We start from the raw sequence: 20,821 nt of genomic DNA, 5'->3' as shown, positions 1-20,821 counted from the left end.
GCCCCGCGGCGTCCGCCGCCCTCGACGTGCGCCCGGCCCCTGGCCGCCCGCACCGCCCACCCCGCCGCCCCCTCCCCCAGGCCGGATGGCCGCGCCAGCCCCGCCGCCGGGTGGGCCCCGCGCGCTCAGCCCAGATGTGCGAGGCCGGGGCGGGGCCTGCCTGCGCGGGGCCTCCGCCGAGGGGCCCGGCCGAGCCGCTTCCAGGGCCCCTCCCCGAGCCTCCGCAGCGCCTGGCGGTCCCGCTCCCCGGCAGCCCGGGGGGTGGGGAGAAGGGTGGGGGTGGAGGGAGGGGAAGAGGAATTCCAAACCCCCTCGGCCTCCTGCGGCTCCGCTGCGGGGGAGCTCCCCTGCCCGCCCCACAGGCCCACCCGGGTCCTGCTGGGGCCAGCGCGTCTGGAGAGCCCACACTCAGGGGAGGGAAAGCCCGCCCCCGACCCCCCAGGCCTTTGACCCAGACCACCCGCCCTGCGGGCCCCAGCCTGGTCTCCAAGGGGAGAGGCAGGAGGGTGCATGTAGGGTGGAGGCTGACTCTGGGGTCTGGGGCCTAGCTCTGTCCTTGCTGAAGTTTGGGGCAGAGAGAGAAGGGTACTCACAGGCTGGGGCCCACTCGTGGCAAGGGGCTCACTCAGAACTCATCTTACCTTCGCAAGGACCAACCAAGCTGCCCTTCTGTGCGGGCTCCCAGCCTTCTTCCTGCCCTAACCCAGGTCCTCTTGGGGATGCTGGGAGGCAGCCTCCAAAAAGAGGGTTTGCAGGGTGGAGACCCCCTTTCTCTAGGCCCCTGTAAGGAAGCTGACTGACTGCGGCCCCCAGGACCTCCTTTTTCTAAAACCCTCACCCGAGAATATGTTTAATGATTTGAGAGAGAAGTACATCCATTGGTTGCTTCCCATAGGCAATTGAACCCACAACCGACTGAGCCACTTGGCAGGGACCCCTAGGACCTCCTTATTCTGGTGGGGCCTCAGGGGACCCCTTCACCTCCACAAATGGGCCCCCAGAGAGACTCAGGCTGGCTCAGCCCTGCTCTCTGTGCTAAGGTACCTGGTCTCCCATCTGCTACTCCAACCCCCTCCCAAGACAAGGCCCCCACAGTTCTTTGAGCTTCATAGTCGTCTCCCATTCCAGACCTTTGCAGGGGCCATTTTTCCTCCCTGGAGTACTTTCCCTCCTCCTCTCTGACCATCTAAAAGGGTCCCTAGCTAAAGTGTCACCTCTCCTAGGCTTGTTGTCCTTATTGTCAGGGTCACTGCCCCAGAGCCACCTGCAAGGAGGTTGTGGGCAGGGGGTGTGCTGCACCACACAATTTGGATGTCACTACCTGGCCAGTAAGCCAGCAAGGTATCTAGTCAACAGTGTGAGTGTCTGTTGGTGTGTCTGTGTTTGTGTGTGTGTGTGTGTGTGTGTGTGTGTCTGTGACTGTGTGTCTGTGCATATGTGTTTGAGTGTGAGTGTATCTCTTAGGATGTCTGTGTGACCTTGTCTGTGTTATTACTCATATGTGTAACCGTATCTTGTGTGTGTGTTTGTGTTTGTCTGCCTGTGAGTGTGATAGGTGTGTGGTGGGGGCTGGCAGGCCCTCCTCTCGTCTCAGAGGCCAAGCAGAGCCTGGGAGGACTGAAGAGTGGCTGTAGGTAAGTGTATGGGGAAGGGACGAAGGGTCTGGCCTCTCAAATGCAACCTGCCTCTTGTTTGTTTTTTGGATTCACAATCAATTTATGGGCAACTGTATACAATGTTAACAAATAATCTTTTTTTATGATTTTCGTAACTGAATTAGAATAGCATTTTAAAAAATTTATCTTTATTGTTGAAAGTATTACAGATGTCTCCTTTTTTCCTCAGTTGTTTTTCTTTTTTCCTTCCCCTCCCAGTTCTCTTCCATCCCCCCTTTAGCTCCCCAGATGGGCTCATCTCTGAGGGGCTCTGAGCAGGAGTGAAGACTTGTGGGTGGGTGGGCATCCCTGGGCAGCCTTTCCCCTCCCATTTCAGGCCCCCTCAGCTCAATCTGACTCAGGAGTCACAGGCCCCCACCCTTGGGCAGCTTCCAGTCTGACACAGAGGACAGCATTAATCCTGGTGAATCCTGTTCCAAGTTAGAGGAGGTTCGATTCAATTGCCATCAGAAGGTTTGCGCCCAGGTGGGTGTGGACAAGTGTCCTGCAGAGCCCCTGCCCTTTGCTGTCCTCTCTGTTGCTCTTGCACCTCCCTCTTCTTCCCTTGAGCACCATTGTGGGCCCACCCACTGACCTCACCGGCTTCCTGCCCCCCCCCCCATGGGGGCAGCATGGGAAAGATTAGCCTCTGAGAGTGTCCTCGGAGCAGCCTCTCTCAGGCCAGGCTTCCCTCCTCTGGCCTTTGCTTAGGATCTTCTCCCATGGATGCCAGTGCTGCCAGCCCTGCCCCTCCAGTCCACCCCTATCATGCAACTGGAGGAGACTTTCAAAGGTGCAAATCTGGTCCCATCACTTCACCACTCCTATACTCTCCAGGGCTCCCCATTACCTAAAGGAGAAGATCCAAGGTGTGGACTGCCCTTGACTGACCTCTCAAGCTGCCCTTCCCAGCCCTAACCTCCAGCCCCATCTCCTGCCCCTCGAGCACACCTGCCTTCTGTGCGTCTCACCCTTTGTTCCACCTGGGCCAGCACCCAGTCCTGACCTGCTGGGAGGTCAGGACTCCTTCTCTCCCTTGGCATTCAGGGAGAAACTGGCCCCTTGGGTCCTGTTGTGGGTGCTGTGTCTTCTTAGAGAGCCCCCAGCCCTGGTCACCATCAGGTGGGGCTTTTAGGAAGACTCTTTGGGTTTGGAAGGCAGCAGTAAGGCTCTCCTTTCCTGGTGCCTGCTGCCTGGCCTGGCATGTCAGTTTTAGGGGAGAGGGTGACGTTTGTCTTTAGGACATGCCATCCCTCCACCTAAGCCTATGTGTGCTGAGGGCTGTGGAGAAAACTTCTCAGTCTCCCCTCCACCCTGCCCAAGCCTGGCTGCTTTTCCCGCCCCAGAGCTTGGGACACACCCATGCATACTTGCACTTGAGTGGAGTGCGTGAGCACTGGGGGGACGGTAGGTGCCCCCACAGCCTACCTTGGGAGGGAAGGTAGGGTGGGCAGAGGCTTTTTACACCAGTAGACCCTGTTGACTGTGCCTCATGGTGTGCTGGTACCTACCTAGTTGGGTTCCTTACTCTGCTACAACACCCTCGGGGGGGGGGGGGGGGACGACGACTCACCATCCTCATTCCACAGAGGAGAAAGCTGAGACTTAGAGAGAACAGAGCACAGACCCAGTGGGCTGTCCCAGAGTCTGTGCTCTTGCCTGGGCCACATGTTTCAGGAGGCTGATGAAGGGAGGGCAATTCCTGGGCACCCAGGGGCAGATCTCCTGGATGGCTGTCCAGCCCTGCCTGCCCCTTCCTGGGGGCAAGAGGTGGGGATCCTGGGACAGAGGCCTCTAGAGTATTCCCCTATCAGATTCCTGAGGTGCAGGCTTCCTTCCAGGAATTACTCCGCCTGCCTCCACCCGAAGGACTTCCTCTCTGTGGCTCACAGCCTCGGTCTGCATAATTTCCCTCATTGGGGATGGGAATGTGGGAGGCCCAGCCCATGGCCAGGATCCAAGGCTCAGCCTCGGTGGCACCCTACCTCCACTGTTGCAAGGGCAGCTGGCACCTCCTCCTTCATATAAAGAAGGCCCTGGGGTCCCACCTTCCTGCTGAGCCCCCCTAATACCGTGCCCTGTATGACACCCAAAGCACCAGAACTGGCCCCATACCTAAGAATTCTTCATGGCCACTGCCCACGTGCAGCCCCTTCCGCAGTGTGATGTTATTCGAGTTCCCAGAAGGGACACAGGGAAGCTTTCTTGGAGGAGGTGACCCTGATCCGAACCCTGAAGGATGACAGAGAATTACCCACGTGGAGAAGCAGGAAGGGCATTCCAGGAGAACGAAAGGTGCCGGCAAAGGCAAGGATGGTGGAGTGAACAGGAGGCAGAATGGAATGGACAGGATCCGCCACTAGCTGAATGAGGGGCTGGGTGTGCTTGTCCCCGGTACTTTCGAGTATAGACCTACCTTCGTCTCCTACCTCAGCAGGCACCCTTGGCCCTTTGCTCAGGAAACCCCAACCTCACTTGCTCCACCTGGGTATCTTCTGCTTGGGGTCTTCAGTCTCTATTCTGGACCACTGGAAGTTCAGCTTCACTGCGCAGTTTTATCTCTGTTCCCCCCTTCACTTAGCCCCAGTGACACCTCCCCTTGCCAGCCCCTGCCCCACAGAGCTGCCCCTCTGCTAGGGCGTGGGGGTATAGAGACTCGGAGGGAAAAGGAAATGTTGGTGGAAGCTGATGATTCCACTTCAGTCACACCAAGTTGGAGGAGATCGTGGGCCTGCTGTGTAGACGATGCTGGCTGATTCCTCCCCCATATCTGTTCTCTTTTTCTTGATAACAGAATCTTCTCTTTTTAGCCATGCACATGGCCACCCAGCATACAGCATAGATTTCCCAGCCTTTCTCGCTGCCAGGCACGGCCATGTGACTAAGTTCTGGCTAATGAGATACGCTATGTGGCATGTCCCAGCCTTTCATCTCTGTTGTTGGTTGCCCATTGTTTTCTGTCCCTCATCCTGCTTTTCTCCATCCTGCTGCCTTGAGTGTGGATGGGATGAGTGGAATTCTAGCCACCATGTTGGATCATAAGGTGGGGGACACACCCTAGTAATAGCATAGCAGTGACCTGCAAGGAGATGGCATGGAGTAGTGTCCCCATGCCAGCCCAGGGCTGTGCACTTCTAGACTTTTACATGCAAAAGAAAGAAACTCCATTGTTTAGGATGCTGTATTTTGGGTCTGTTACTCATTGGAGAATGTAATCCTATGTGATTCCACCCCAAGGAGAAATGTTGACAAGGCAGTTGGTATACAGATCTGGAGCTCAGAGCTGAGCTTGGAGTTGCGGGTAGAGATTTGGCAGCCATCCTTATGAAGATGGTAATTGAAGCCATAGAGGGATGAAATCACCCAGGCAGAGTGTGCGCATGATAGGCAATTCTGGCTTTTCCACTTAGTTTCATCCATTCCTTCCAACATCATCTCAGGAGGATTCTGTCTCCCCAGAGGCCCCTTGGCTTTGATGAAGCAGAATTAGGATGGAGGGAGGCTGGGAGAAGACAAAAGGTGTAGAGACTAGCGTTTGGGAAAGTTGTTTTGAGGAGTTTTTATTTTTTAAATCCTTACCCAAGGGTATGTTTTTATTGATTTTAGAGAGAAGGGAAGGGGGAGAGCGAGAAACTTCAACGTGGGAGAGAAACATCAATCAGTTGCTTCCCATAAGTGCCCCTACTGGGGATTGAACCCACAACCTAGGTATGTGCCCTGACCAGGAATCAAAACCATACACTTTTTGGTTAAGGGACAACACTCCAACCAACTGAGACACCCAGCCAGGGCATTGGGGACTTTTTATTTATTTATTTAATTAAATTTTATTATTATTTTTTTAAATTATGTTTTTATTGATTTTAGAGAGAGGCGGGGGAGAGATAAAAACATTGATGAGAGAGAAACATTGATCAGCTGCCTCCCACAGGCCCCCTACTGGGGATCGAGCCCGCAACCCAGGCATGTGCCCTGACTGGGAATCACCCCAGCGACCTCTTGGTGCATGGGACAATGCTTAACCAACTGAGCCACAGCAGCCAGGTGAGGAGTTTTTAAAGAGAGAATTGTAGGAGAAACTATATCGTGTGGGAGAGTGGATCAGGGAAGAAAAGAAGATTTTGTAAGATGTTGCAAGTATCTCTCTTATGGTACTCAAGAAAACACGCGAACTTGAAATATGCTGAAATTATTTTTTGGTTGCTAGACTAGACCTCTTCTGTCATCACATCACCTGAAACTGGTCCACTTGGATGATGGCTTTAGAAGTGTTACCCAAGTAACAAAAGCCCCTTAGAGCAGTATAAGTAAGGGACACAGGGGCTTGTATGTCATAGTATGTGGGGACAGAGGCGAGCATCTGGGCTTCGCAAGGGCCTGGAACAAGGAACTGGAAATATTCCAGCGATCAGGGAGCTGTCCCCCTGGCCACTTTCCTCCCTCTGTTGCTACATGGACCCTCCTCTCTGTGGCTCTCTGCATGTCTGCTACATTCTTGTTGCAGATTGCCTTTTTAAAAAAAATTAATAGACTTTTTAAAACAGTTTTAGATTTACAAAAATATTGAGCAGATAGTACAGAGTGTTCCCATCTATCTCCTTCACACACAGTTTCCCTATTATTAACACCTTGGATTAGTGTGGTGTATTTGTTACAGTTAATGAACCAATACTGATACATTATTAGCTAAAGTTCACAGTTTACATTAAGATTCAATCTTTGTGTTGCACATCTATGGGCTCTGACAAATACATATCATATATTCACCATTACAGTATCAAACAGAGTATTTTCACTGCCCTAAAAATCCTCTGTGCTCCTCCTAGTCTTCCCTCCCCTCCTCGATTTCTGGCAACCACTGATCTCTTTACTGTCTCTAAAGTTTTGCCTTTTCCAGAATGTCAAATAGTAGGAATCATACAGTACATAGCCTTCTCAGATTGGCTTCTTTCACTTAGTAATCTGCACTTAAGTTTTCTCCATGTCTTTTTATTGCTTGATAGCTTATTTCTTTTTTATTGTTGAATAATACTCGATTGTATATATGTAACACCATTTATTTATCCATTCACCTACTGAAGCACATCTTGGTTGCTTTCGGTTTTTGGCAATTATAAATAAAGCTGCTATAAACATTTGTAGACAGGCTTTTGTGTAGATACAAGTTTTCAACTCAATTGGGTAAATACCTAGAAGCGTGGTTGCTGGATTGTATGGTAAGACTATGTTTAGCTTTGTTAGAAACCGCCAGACTATCTTCCAAAGTGATTGTAACATTTTGCTTTCCCACCAGCAAAGAATGAGAGTCCACACCCTTGCCAGCATTTGCTGTTGTCAGTGTTCTGGATTTTGACCATTCTAATAGGTGTGTGGTGGTATCTCACTGTTATCTTCATTTGCATTTCCCTAATGACATATGATGTGGAGCATCTTTTCATATGCTTATTTGCCACCTGTATATCTTTTTTGGTGAGGTATCTGTTCAGATCTTTTGCCCATTTTTTAATGGGGTTGTTCGATTTCTTATTGTTGAGTTTTAAGAGTGCTTTGCATATTTGGGATACAAGTCCTTTAGCAGATATGCGTTTTGCAAATATTTTCCCCCAGTCTGTGGTTGTTTTTCATTCTCTTAAGAGCTTGCCTTTCCTTTTTTTTCTTCTCCATGCATGTGCTCATCCCACAGCTCCTGAATCTATTTGACCTTCATTCCAGCTACAAGCAGATGCCAAATAACGTCTCTTAGTTTTTGTTCCAGATTTTTTGGAGAGATTATTATTTGACCAGTTTGGTGAAGTGTGAAATTAATATGTCTGCATGGGGTGGTGGCATTAAGGTAGCTGGAATGGAGGCTGGGAAATGTAAATTTCGTTTTCCAGCCTCTGCAGTACAAACAGGAAGACAAACTAGAAAGAGGCGGGAAGGGAGTGTCAGCCTTCCATCTGCTCATAGGAGGTAGAGCCCAGGGGTGGGTGGGTGGGGACTTCTGATATGGTATAATATGTGTCAGTAAAGAAGTTCAACCACTACAGAATGGGACAAAACAAAAACCCAAAATTCCCTATACCCAGTTCCATTCCTCAGAACCTTTCCCATTTGTAGCTATTCCAGAGTTTTAACTTCATAGTATTAATTAATATGTTTACCTGTTTCTAAATTTAGTAACTCGAGAGTGTCTAATGATAGCTCATCATTTAAGCAAGAATTTAAGCCACACTATCTCTCAGCTCTCCCACTGCATTTAATTAAAATGCTCACTGCATTTAAAACTTAGTTTCTCTTCCATCAACTTCAGGCAGTATTTCTTTTTAAAAAAATTTTTTTAAAAATATGTTTTTTATTGATTTTAAAGGGAGAGGAAGGGAGAAGGAGAGAGAGAGAAAAACAGATTGGCTGCCCCGTGCACGCCCCCTACTGGGGACTGAGCCTGTAACTGGGCATGTGCCTTGACTAGGAATTGAAGCGGCAGCCTTTTGGTGTGTGGGATGAAGTTTAACCAACTGAGCCACACCGGCTGGGCAAGACAGGGCTTCTTGAGCCCCACCACTGTATAGGCACAATTAGCCCCTATGCCATCTGCCACCGAAATGAGAAGGAAGTAGCGAAGAAAGGTGGCAGATAAAACCAACAGAGGTTTTATCCTTACATTCCCATGGTCAAAGTTTATAACACATTGTGTTCTGTAATTATAATGAAATCTTCCATTCTTTAGCTTTAGTTTGATTCTGAAAACTGAAAACTAACCAGTCATGATTATATAAGCATTACTTACTGCAGAACTAAGTCACGAGATAGCTCCAATTGAGAAGGAAGTGTAATGCCATCTTCTCTACCCTCTGCTCCTCCAAGGGGAATATTTGCTGTGTGAAATGTTAAAATCAACAAGTGCAATCTCTCCCTTCCCTCCCTCCCTCCCTTTTGACATACTCTTTTCTTCCTCTCTACTAATTGCTCAAAATCATGCCTCACATGTGTTTGCTTCATATTTGGCCCCTGGAATAGGTTTTATTGTTTCTGGTTTTCTATTTGCCTTTCTTTTTTCCTTTCTGGGAGAAGAAACAGATGTCATCTCCGTTATGTGACCACAAAGCCTACTTGCCATGCACACTTTCCCCAGCCTGGGTCCTTTATCCATGTAGTGAGATGTGGCAGGTGTTGTGTTTACCCAGCATTCTTTTTGTGAACTGCTTCTCCCTTAGTCCAGTTGTGTGACTTGGGTTGTTTTGCAGTTGCAGTGCCTTTGGAGTGGGCTTGTACCCAAGGCCTGGCAGTTTACCTTGATGGTGACTTATCTGCGGTATGGACACACAACTGAAGCATGGATTCATGGAGTTCTTCTATGGGATTTAACCAATGGATATTGAGAGAGAGAAGCACTCACCCTTTAGCTTCAGGTAAGGCTTGATGCAGGGACTCCAATGATGTCATCAAGGACCAGGGTCACTATATATCTTTCCTTTGTCGTCAATGCTGTGTTTATCTCCCAGTGGTTCATGGTGGACTTCCAGCAGCAAGTTCCTCTTATGTAGCAAACGGGGGTGGGAGTAGGGGTTGTTAATCCCACCCAACCCAAAGGGTTTGAGAATACAGCAGGGGAATCAAAGTAATTTTTTTTTTTCTTATCAAAAGAAGAGTGAATTCATTTTGGACACCCAAATCACAAATGTTGACACTCTTTTCTACTGCTAAAAAAATTTTTTTTGAGGAAGTAATTATTTATTTATTTATTTAAATTTATCTTTATTGTTGAAAGTATTACAAGTGTCCCATTTTTCCCTCCCAATTGACCCCCTCCACCTTGGTCCTACCCCCTCCCCAGGCCTTCACCCCCTTATTGACTGTGTCTGTGGGTTATGCATATATGCATATAACTTCTTTGGTTAATCTCTTCCCACCCTCCACCCCCCTTCCCTCTTCCCTCTGAAATATGATTGTCTGTTGCATGCATCAATGTCTCTGGATCTATTTAGTTCATCAGATTCTTTCATTCACTGGCTGCTTCTTAAAGAAGACCCTTCAACATTTCCTGTAGTGCTGGTCTGGTGGTGATGAACTCCTTTAGCTTTTTCTTTTCTGTGAAGCTCTTTATCTGACCTTTAATTCTAAATGGTAGCTTTGCTGAGTAGAGAAATCTTGGTTGTAGTTCCATGTTTTTCATCACTTTGAATATTTCTTGCCACTCCCTTCTGGCCTGCAAAGTTTCTGTTGAGAAATCAGCTGACAGTCATATGGGTGCTCCCTTGTAGGTAACTAAATGCTTTTCTCTTGCTGCTTTTAAGATTCTCTCTTGTGTTTAACCTTTGGCATTTTAATTATGATGTGTCTTGCTGTGGGCCTCTTTGGGTTCCTCTTATTTGGGACCCTCTGTGCTTCCTGGACTTATCTGTTTCTTTCCCTAGGTAGGGGAAATTTTCTGTCATTATTTTTTCAAATAGGTTTTCAATTTCTTGGTCTCTTTCCTCTCCTTCTGTTACCCCAATAATATGAATGTTGGGCCACTTGAAGTTGTCCCAGAGGCTGCTTATGCTATCTTCATATTTCTGGATTCTTTTTTTTTTTTTCTCTTCTTGTTGGGTCTTTTTTGTTTCCTCATGTTCCAAATTGCTGATTTGATTCTCAGCATCCTCTACTCTACTTACTGTTGATTCCCTGTAAATTATTCTTCATTTCAATTCGTGTAGCCTTCATTTCAAATTGGTACTTTATTATGTCATCGATTTTCTCAGTTGTTTTTGTAATACTCTTACTAAGCTTAGAGCATCCTTATAACCATTATTCTGAACTCTGTATCTGTTAGCTTGCTTGGATCTATTTCATTTAGTTCCTTTTCTAGAGATTCCTTCTGTTCTTCCCTTTGTGACATGTTTCTTTGCCTCCACTTTTTGGCTGCTTCCAGGTGTTTGTTTCTATGTATCAGGTAGAGCTGCTATGTCTCCTGGAATTTGTAGAGTGGCTTTGTGTAGTAGGTGTCCTGTAGGGTCCAGTGGCTGAGTCTCCCCAGTCACCTGAGCTGGGCCTTCTAGGTGCTCCCCGTGTGGGCTGTGTGCACTGTCCTGTGGTGGTTGAGCCTTGGTTGCTGTTGGCGTCCCTGGGAGGAATTGACCCCCAGGCCAATCAGCTATGAGGACCAGCCGCAACTACAGCCAGAGAGCTGCTGTGCTGGATACACCCCTATGGAACAGGATTTACTTCAGTGGGGCTTTGGTGTTCACCAAGTGCACCACTTGAGTGTGTCACTCATGGATGTGGTAAGGTTGTAATCCAGCGTGGTTGAATCTGACCACCAGATGCCCTGTCTCTGGGCCTCCCAGGAGGTGCAAAGTCAGCCTGTCCCAGTGCCTTGCCCAGGGCCACCCAGCATGAGCTACACAGCAAACCTTAGTTGGCTGCTACTTGTTCTGGGCTTGGAGGTGTCCAGGAGAGGCCCAGCTATGAGCCAATGCAGGCTGCCACTAGTGCCAGGCCTGGGGCCGCTTATCAAGCCGTGTGGGGCCCGCTGCTGCTTGTTTGAGAGATTTTAGGAAAGTCCTGAGCATGAGGCTCCAGAGGCCACTTGCATAGGAAAGCCCCTGGAAATGGCCTGGATGAGCTGCAGGTGGGGAGGGGCGGGGCCTCCAGGATCACAGGGCGGGGCCAAAGGTGCGAGTCAGGTGCTGGCGATTCACATATGGCCCCTGCCTGCCGGCTGTGTGCTGGGAGGCCTCTGCCAGCTGGTCTGCCTAGGAGGAAGCTGTCCCTCCAACTCTCACCTGGATTTCAGGCAGGTTAGTTCCTCCCCAAATGTCCCAGGTTCCTGTCAAGCTGCTGCCCGGCGCTGGGCTCAGAGGGAGCGTCCGAGTGAGTCCGTGCGCGGGCCCTTTAAGAGGAGCTGCTGGGGCTCCCGCAGCCTCCGAGACCCTCAGAGACAGTCCCCGCTGGTTTCACAGCCCCAAGTTCTGGGGACGTCTCTTCCCGGCCCTGGAGCCCTGGGCTGGGGGCCTGCTGTGGGGCTGGGACCCCTCACTCCTCCGGGAAACCCCCACCGCCGAGATTCCCTCCTGGGTTTACCCCACGGCACCAGGTGTGGGCCCGCCGCCGCATCTCTCTGATTCAGCCCCGATCCGCCTGTGTCTCCGCCCCTCCTACCGGTCTCGGTGCTTCTTCAGGTCCCTGGTTGTCGGGCTTCTGTTCAGCCAGATTTCAGGAGGTCCTGAGTGATGGTGGTTCTGTATTTTAGCTGTAATTTTGATGTGGTTGCGGAAGGTGGTGCATCCGCGGTTCCCTGCGCCGCCATCTTGTTTCCTTCTACTGAAATTTTTAAAAGAATTTTTTAAAATTTCAGTGATTCTATTTTAAGTTACCAAGGGTTACTTCTTTTTTCCTTTTAAATATATCTCTATTGATTTTAGAGCGAGGAAGGGAGAGGGAGAGAGAGAAACATCAGTGATGAGAGTGTCATCATTGATCGGCTGCCTCCTGCACGCCCCTGACTGGGGATGGAGCCCGCAACCCGGACATGTGCCCTGACCGGGAATCGAATCACGACCTCCTGGATCCTAGGTCGATGCTCAACCGCTGAGCCACGCTGGTGGGGCCCAAGGGTTACTTCTTGATTTATTTTCATAGCTGCCTCTTTTTGTTTTATGAATGTAATAGTATTAGACTATTTTAATAAGTTCTCCTCTGTTCTTTCAATTATCTCTTTCCTCTGGGGTCAGTTTGTTCACCTTTTGTTTAGCTTATAAAAGAGGCAGTAGAACTGAGTAGTGCAGGAAACAAACTGCCTGGGTTCAGATTCCATCTCTCTGCCCCTCACTAGCTGTGCAAACCTCAGCCAAGTTACATTACCTTCCTGTGACACGGTTTCCTGAGGAGTGGAGATAACAATAGCACCTAGCTCAGAGGGCCAGTAAATGAGTTAGACATGCCCGGCCCGCAGTAAGAGCTCAATAGCTATTTGCTATTCTTTTCTTAATCTTTCCCCTTTCTTTTTTCATTTTCATTTTTATTTTTATTTTTCAGCTGTCTGGTAATACCTGGTGACCAATTCATCTTTCTGAACAAAGAGGAAAGCTGGTTGGTATTGGCATCATTGTAGAGTATTTCCTGTGCCCTGGATCATTAGTGGTGGGGGACAGAGAGGTCCATATGCCTACTGTCGTTCCTTTGAGGTGTGTCGTCTCCCTTAGAGAGCCCACTCTTGCTTTCCAAACCTTCTCTGGCCTCTGGGTCAGCTATCTCTCAGGCATGAAGCTTTGCTTGTGGTTTCCTCCACCCTGATTTGTCCCTCATTGCAATCAGCCCTTTTTCTGTCTTCTAGAAGTCAATCAAAATCCCTGGGCAGTTGATATCCCTCACCCCCAGCCATCCTGTTCTCAGCTCCCTATGGATTTATTTCCTTTTTTCCTTTCCTTTCTGTGCTTTTGGTGGTATTTGAGGGGCTAGAGGTGGTAGAGACATGTTTTCAGCCCACCATCTAGAACTGGAAGTTGGTGTGGTGGTTTAAATGTGTGTAACTCCATCCAGCTCTGCACAGATGGGGCCTCTTGGGGCTGAAAATGTTCATACTGGACACCCAGAGCCCGCACAGGAAGGAGGAAGGGAGGACCCACAACTTGGGCCTTTTAATTTTCTTGTGAGGCCTCTGTGGGCCTGTTGGCCTCAAAGCCAGTCCCTCAGTGGGTCATCCCACAGATCTGGCTGCTGGTTTGGGGACAAGGGTGGTCCTTAAGTCTCCCTAAGAACCCCAGAGCCCTGGGGAGCAGGAGAGAGTGAGTACAAGGCGCATGAGCAGGGGAGAGAGCTAGAGGGACAGACCACAGGCTGTATGAAGTGACTGAATAAGGGAAAATAGGTATAGCTTTGGGTTAGACTGCACTTTAGGTGGGAGAAGGGGAACACAGCCTTCATCCACTCTCACTATGCACTCACAGAGCTTATCTTATATTTCAAGCCCTGTGGGGAACTTCACACTAGCTGTCTGGAGGACTTTAGGTTCAGAGTGGTTCAGTGACTTCACCATGATCACACAGGGGTGAATGCATTTGAACTCAGCTCTGTGCAGGGTCCAGATGCTTAACCACTGCGCTGCAGAACTCTTACCGGCGGGGACACTGACCATAGCAGCATTCAGAAGATCTCCCTTGGGCTACTGTGGACTGAACTGTCCACAACTCAGATGTTGCAATTGGGTCTGAAGAGAAGCTGGTGACTCTGGCGCCCTCTGGGGGATACAGGAGGTTCTGCAGAGATGCTGTTGAGGTGGGAAAGGGCCTGCAGCTGGGATCCCAGTAGGTCCAAAAAATGAATGATAGAATTGTGGTCTTGATCGCACCATACAAGCATAGGGCTTTATCTCCTCCCACCCCCACTCCTTAATAATGAGCCCCCAATATTTACCTGGGCACATCATCTATTGGAATTAAAGCATAAGTCCACATGACTAACTTCTGACTAGTGCAATATAAGCAGAAATAAAATGTGTAATTTAAGGAATTACACTTAAGAGACAGGGGTTTGTTCTTTCCTCCATACTGCTTTGTGGAATGCAGATCTAATGGCTGGAAATCAAGCAGCGGTTATGAACCATGAGTGGAAGTAACTCTTTGAAGATAGCAGAGCAAAAAATTAAGAAGAGGTCTAGTTTCATGATGATCGAACCGTTGCCATATTAGCCTTAGATGCCAATACTTACTTGAGGGAGAGAGAGATACACTTCCATTTTATTTAAACCACTGTTATTTTGAGTTTCCTGTACTTTAGCCAAACATGTTTTGTTTTGTTTTAAATTATGCTGGTTTATTCCTGAGCAAAAGTAAAAAAAAATTATCAAAATTTTACTCAGAGTAACACCATTAAGTCATGAAAGGAAAACATTTATTAGCCATATATAACTTCATACTCAAGATTTCACATGTCTAGCATTGCTCTTTCCTAATTCTGAAAAGTTCTATTATTTCAGAACCAGCCATTCTTAGGACAGAACTGCCAAACTGTCTTCCAAAGTGGCTGTACCATTTGGCATTCCCACCAGCAGTATATGAGAATTCCTGACAGATTTTGATCTAATACATTTAATTACAATGAGATAAAATTTCAGGATATAAAAGTCCAAGACTTGTTAAAGAATTTTCTCCCTGACCTTTATTCCTTCTATCTTACAACCTCCAAACAATATGGGTATGTATGTAGTTATGCACACCACTTGGAGCCACCTGCCTGGAGGTTGAAAATGTCAGTTGTCTTAAGAGTCAAGGGCGTTAGTTTCATGTAATGGAAGATGTCAAAGTTGAGTGCCTGCCATTTATGGCCAAAATTGTTGGGAGAATAGAGTGAATGCAGTGAACTCTGTTCTTTCTTTGTTTCTTTTTAAGATAAGTTTTAGGTTCACAGCAATATGAGGGGAAGATACAGAGACTTCCCATATGCCCGCTGCCCCCACACATGCATAGCCTTCCTACCACCCCACTGCCCTAGTTATCAACATCTCCCACCAGTTTGTTACAATTGATGACCCTACATTGGCACATCATAATCAGTCAAAATCCATAGCTTATGCTACAATTCCCTCAGTTTTGCACATTCTGTGGATTTGGACAAATGTATAGTGACATGTATCCATCATTATAATATCATACAGAGTATTTTCACTGACCTAAAAATTCCTCTGTGCGCCACCTATTCATCCCTCTCTCCCCAACACCAGGCAACCACTGATATTTTTACTGTCTCCATAATTTTGCCTTTTTTAGAATGTCATATATTTGGAATCATACAGTATGTAGCCTTTTCAGATTGCCTTCTTTCACTTAGTCATATGCAGTTAAAGTTCCTTCATGTCTTTTTATGGCTTGATATATAGCTAATTTCTTTGAATAATATTGCATTATCTGGCATACACTACAGTTTATTTATCCAATCACCTACTGAAGGACATCTTTGTTGCTTCTAAGTTTTGGCAATTATGAATAAAACTACTATAAACATCCACATGCAGATTTTTGTGTGGACATAAGTTTTCAACTCAACTAGATAAATACCAGGGAGCATGATTGCTGGATTGTACGGTAAGACTATGATTCATTTTGTAAGAAACTGCCAAACTGTCTTCCAAAGTGGCTGTACCATTTTGCATTCCCACGAGCAGTATATGAGAATTCCTGTTGCACCCCACCCTTGCCAGCATTTGCTGTTGTCAGTGTTCTGGATTTTGGCCATTCAAATGGATGTGCAGTGGTATCTCATTGTTGTTTTAATTTGCATTTCTCTGATGACATATGATGTGGAGCATCTTTTCATGTGCTTATTTGTTACCTGTATATCTCTTTGGTAAGGTCAAATTTATTTATTTGCAGCCACAATATTATGCCTTGGGTAAGCATAATGTCCCCATGTCTCGATTCTCACATCTGGAATGAGAATAATAGCACCTGTCTCACAGAGTGTGAAAGTTAAAAGTATGTGTAGCAGTGTGACCTATTGAGAAATAGCCTAGGGATTTTTATTTTTTAATCTACTTTGGCAGCTGTAGACTCAAGGGAACAACAAAAGGTAACGTTCCCCGATTAGGCAAAGTAGGCAAGTCTTTGTTTTCCTTATTCCAAGGAAAACTAAGCAGGTTCTTTGCGTGCTGTTCTGGGACATGGCCCTTGTTTAAGTTTACTACTGTAGCTAACAAGCAACCACTGAATTCTCAGTGACATTCAACAGTAAACACGTATCTGCAGATGGGCTCAGTTTTGGCTGACTTTGGTCAGGCTCATCCGGGCTTCATGCCAGGCTGTGGGATTGGTCCACATGTCTGTCCTCTTTGGACCAGCGGGTCAGCTGGAGTATGTCCTTTGCATGGCAATTGCAGAAATGCAAGAGGGCCAACTATGCAAGTAATTTCAGGACTTTGTTTATGTCGTGTCCACTCACATCTATTGGTCACATAAGTTTTGGCTAAGACGGAATCGATGCGTTACGGAATATGCTTCGCCCACCAGGAAGCCATGGGGTGGATGTGTGTAGTCTACAGTAGGCTGAAGGATTGGGGCCAGTAAGTTGCACAGACCTAGAGCTGGGAGTCTCTGGGCCCACAAGCCTTATGTTGGGGTTGGAGGAGGAAGCAATGGGATGATCCCATTTTGTCTGGGTCCAAAGAAGACATGAACCCAGGTTAGGAATGATACAGGGGCTACCAAGAGGACAGAGTGATAGAAACCTAAGTTCTCTGGGGCCTGAGGGTTTCAGATAGAATGTCAGGAGGCATCTGCTTTGGGCCACTGTGTCCCGGGAACCTGGGTTCATCTCATTCAGGGTTTCATGTCCTTTTTTATCAGCACATGTGGTTTGCCCACAGGATAGAGGGGGGGTTGATCTGCCATGGCTGGGCTCCCCACCACCACAGATAGGCAGGGGCTGAGTTGAAGTAAATTTGAGTTACAAAACAAAGAGATGTGTTATCCTTTGTATCCAGGATTTTTTGGAGCAGTTAACATCTGTCCCATATGTTAAGTGCTTGGCACATAGTAGGCCCTCAATAAAATGGGCTCCAGTATTATAATGGTAACTCAGTCATGCTGGGGTCTTTCCTTTTCTGACTCAGTGAGTGTCCCAGATGTCAGGGTCTGTTTCTTGGGGGGTTCTTCTAAAAATATCCAGGTGACATTAGGGTACTGGGAGGCTCCCAAAGGGCTTGGAGAATCAAAACTTTGGTCTGGTTGCCCTGGAAAGGCCCCCTTACCCAGGCTAGGTTTGCCTCCTTCCCAGCCATCAGGAGGAACAGTGTGTAGAAAGCTCCCTTCCACTCTTAGATGCCCCCAAAAGGCCAAGTGGCCCCAAAGAGAGTGGTGAACAGAATCCACCATTTTCCACTTTGTCTGAGAGGAAGCTCTAGCATGGCCCCAGATCCCACTTTCGCTCACTTAAGTCTCTCGGTGCCAGGCGGGGACCTTCCCCTGCCAAGGAGGTCTTTCCTGTCCTGGTATTGCGCAAGGTCTGCAGCTGCCTCCTTGACCAGCCTCTAGTCTGGGCAGTAGAGCTGAGGCTTTGGGAAAAGAGGAAACAACCCCTGAGGCTGGATCTCTTCTCTCGGGATAGCAGAGCCCTGGGGAGCGAGCAGCAGCTGAGCTCTTGGCCGTCCTTCCTGTTCTCGCCTGCGGTTCACCAGCCTGGCAGCCGCTTCCCCGTGGAGCAGGTACCCATCCCTGGGCCTGGAGGGTGAGTGGAGGGTTGGGAGCGGGGCTGGGCGGAGGTTGACTGGGGGTCATCTGGGTGTGGGAGCTGGACGCCAAAGCAACCCAAGCCTAAGACACTAATCAAAGCTGCACTCATAACCTAAACCCCTTCACAGCTCCAGATCTCCCCCAACCCACATCCCAATCCCAACCCCAACCCCAATCCCAATCCTAACCACCATCCTGCCCAGCCTGGTCCCTGTTCCAACCTTACCTCACCCTCAGTTGCACCCTAACCCCAACCATTTTTTTTTTTTTTAATTTTTAAATTCAAATATACATATTTTGGAGCTGAGTAACATTTTATTTTACTATATTTTTAATCCTCACCTGAGGATATTTTTTCCATTGCTTTTCAGAGAGAGTGGAAGGGGGAGAGAGAGAAAGAGAGAGAAACATCAATGTGAGTGAGACTCATCGATTGGTTACCTCCCACTCTCGTACCAACCAGGGCTGGGAATTGAGCCTGCAACTGAGGTTCGTGCCCTTGGCTGGAATCAAACCCAAAACTCTTCAGTCCACAGACCACTCTAACCACTGAGCCAAACTGCTGAGCCAAACCAGCTAGGGCCCCAACCATTTATTAATAATCATCATCTCCCTCTAGCCACAATCTCGGCCTTTACCCTTACCCCAAGCCCTCACTCTCACCTCCATGTCAACCCTAATTCCAGCCTGATCATCACCTTCACCCCAGCCCAGCGGAGCCCAACCTTCGTCTTCCCCTCGCTCTAAGCCCAATCCTACTCTATGTCATTCATCACCGCATCATTCATCTGGGCACAGGACCTCCAGCACGGTTCAGGGAAGCTCTGGGAATGACTGCTCAGACTGAGGGCACTTATAGCCAGATTAAAATGTGAAATTTCTACTACCCATTTCAAGGCCAATAGACATCATTTATGGATTATATGGCTTTCAGAGTTAAACATTTGGTGCTTTCCACTATTATAAAGATACTGTACTCCTGGGATTGCCCAGTTGTTCCCTGATTTCCTATCAGTGGACAGAGCACTCCAGCTGGCTATGTCACCTCATTTCTCTCCTTCTCCAGCCTGATAGGGAAGTTGGGGAGAAGCCCTGGTTCTGGGAAACAGAAACTGAATACTGCACAGTTGCCTACAGTGAAACTGCTCTGACCTTTCCTCCCCAGGCTGGACACCCTCCCCAGCTGTTCTGGGACACTTGGTCTCACATAGACTTTACTTACTCACTTGCTCTAGCGCAGGCAGCAGACATGAGTGTCCACCACATGCCACGCCACCCCATCCCAACCCTGATGCAACCTCTCCCATGTCTAGGTAGGAGTGAGGATTTAAAACTCTGTCTTCAGAGCACCCAAGACTTGGGGATGTAAGGATGAACTTCAGGAACTTCCTGAGGTCTGGCGAACAATGTACTTCCAAATGGCCATTGCCTAAGGGCCAGGTTGTTTCAGAGCCCCAATATATCCGCTCCTTTCCCAGGATCCACAATCATCCCTCTACCATCAGGGGGCACTGGTGCACACCAGGACACTTAGCTTAACCCAAGCATTCAATACAAGACTTTCAGAGACAAGGGTCTTCCTTTCTGGGGTCCTTCTTGCCCTTCCTTTTCCCAGGAAAGTTCTCTGGGCTGAGGCTGGTTTGTAGGCTGAGCTATTAAGACGGACCCTGGTGGGACTGACCCCTTAGGTATTTTGGAGCTGGGCTAATTGTAGGTGACATCTACGTGATGTAATTTTGAGTAGTTCTAAAAAAAGTCCTCTCACATGTTCCAAAAATCCCTGTGCCATTCTGGGATCATTTTGGGATCAGTATGTCTAAAATCCCACCGTTCTTCCACCATTAGATTCAGCATTGCTCTTTCCAGGGCCCCAAATGGGAATAGTAGGGGGAGCTGGGGATATCAGCAAGACACATGCATGTTGCTGTGCTGATGTCCTAGCTGTAGAGGATCTGACCCTGATATCCAGTGAGGCCGTGGGCTCCAGGGCTGTACCTGCCCCAACCATGTACAGTGGGCTGCCTTTCAGCCCAGCATCCAGGTCACAGGGCCCAGTCTGGGCCAGCATGAGCCTTTCTTATGGCCAAAGACCAGGTGTGGAGGGTGTGGATACAGCCTCCTGGGGCAGGAGCAGGCCTAGGATTGCCCAAAGAACTGGAAACGAGCCACTGGGTCTCAGAAAATGACCAGACCCGTCTGCTGGAGCAGCCAAAGCCAGGGGCCTGGATCTCCTGAGGAACAGTGCTCTTCTGGGCCTCCCCTTGCCTTTGCTTTGATGTGCTCCCTATGAAGACATCCGTCTCCTTTCACACTTGGCTAAGTTTTGTTTTGTCATCCTGACAGGCAATTCTGACTTCATCCAGGCCCTGGGTGTCTGCTCAGCCCTCACCAGGTGTGCCCCCTAGTAGCCACCAGAATCAGCTGGGCTGATGTGCTGGGGCCTGGGAGTTGTCATGAGTTTCCTGTCCCTACTTCCAGTCTCCCCAGGCCCTTCCTCTCACTCTGCAGAGTCAGCATTTAGGACCAGGGAGGACTGCAAAGCTGGCAACATGGGTTTTGTATCTGTGTGTGGTAAAATATGCATAATATAGAATTTACTATTTTAACCATTTTTAAGTGTACAATTCAGTGGTGTTAAGTACATTTACAATATTGTGTAACCATCACCACTACCTATTTCCAGAACCTTACCATCATCCAAAACACAGACTCTGTATCCATTACACATTAGCTCCCCTTTTCCCCCTCCCTCTAGCCCCTGAAATCCTCTATTCTACTTTTGGTCTCTATGAACTTGCCTATTTTAGGTATCTCTTTAAGTGGAATCTTACAATATTTGCCCTTTTGGTCTGGCTGACTTCAGTTGGCATAATACAGTAGAACCTCGATATAAGGGACTAATTTGGGCGAAGGGGTGTCTGTTAAATTGAAAGTCCATTATATAATAGTAGGTTTTCCAAATGCATATGTTAAAAAATCGAC

At 48.1% G+C, this 20,821-nt stretch overlaps 1 protein-coding gene across 1 annotated transcript in view; it reads left to right on the top strand.

Annotated features, from left to right (window-relative positions):
- Positions 1-354: 354 nt before the first annotated feature.
- The window catches only part of SIGLEC1 (sialic acid binding Ig like lectin 1), a 39,824-nt gene continuing 19,357 nt past the window's right edge, over positions 355-20,821 (top strand). The window contains exons 1-4 of the mRNA XM_087818847.1: positions 355-1,341; positions 8,882-9,046; positions 12,654-12,707; positions 17,718-17,811. The gene's annotated coding sequence lies outside the window, so the exon portion shown is untranslated. The remainder of the gene's footprint in view (positions 1,342-8,881; positions 9,047-12,653; positions 12,708-17,717; positions 17,812-20,821) is intronic.

This window comes from Miniopterus natalensis, chromosome 7 (genome assembly GCF_054644295.1).
Source record: "Miniopterus natalensis isolate mMinNat1 chromosome 7, mMinNat1.hap1, whole genome shotgun sequence".
NCBI lineage: Eukaryota > Metazoa > Chordata > Mammalia > Chiroptera > Miniopteridae > Miniopterus > Miniopterus natalensis.
Note: the sequence above shows the minus strand (reverse complement) of the source record. Positions and strands in the feature narration are given on the sequence as shown.